The sequence below is a fragment of the Penaeus monodon genome, chromosome 20 (genome assembly GCF_015228065.2).
Source record: "Penaeus monodon isolate SGIC_2016 chromosome 20, NSTDA_Pmon_1, whole genome shotgun sequence".
Classification (NCBI taxonomy): domain Eukaryota; kingdom Metazoa; phylum Arthropoda; class Malacostraca; order Decapoda; family Penaeidae; genus Penaeus; species Penaeus monodon.
Window position 1 is genome coordinate 2380869 of NC_051405.1, and position 262 is coordinate 2381130.

The following is a 262-nucleotide window of genomic DNA, read 5'->3' on the forward strand; positions in this document are numbered from 1 at the left end:
CTAGTTTGAAATATATATAAAGAAGGAGCGTTCTTAACAACCAATTAAGTGTCTATGAAGATTAATAACTAAGGAACTATAACTTCAAAGACTGATTTAGCATTTAAGAAGTAGGGAGAACTTTGTGACTGCTCAAACTTCTTGAAAGTTTGAAGTTGAGCAAAACGTATGTCTTTTTTTTTTCTTAAGAAATATGCAAGGAATGTCAAACCTGTATATCTATATTTCGAATGAAATTCTATTTTGACTACTCAGTATTTTC

General features: G+C 29.4%; 1 protein-coding gene across 1 annotated transcript in view; it reads left to right on the plus strand.

Moving 5' to 3' along the window:
- LOC119585578 (protein Wnt-7b-like) overlaps positions 1–262 on the plus strand; it is a gene marked incomplete in the record, with an annotated part of 61150 nt that overhangs the window by 20163 nt on the left and 40725 nt on the right.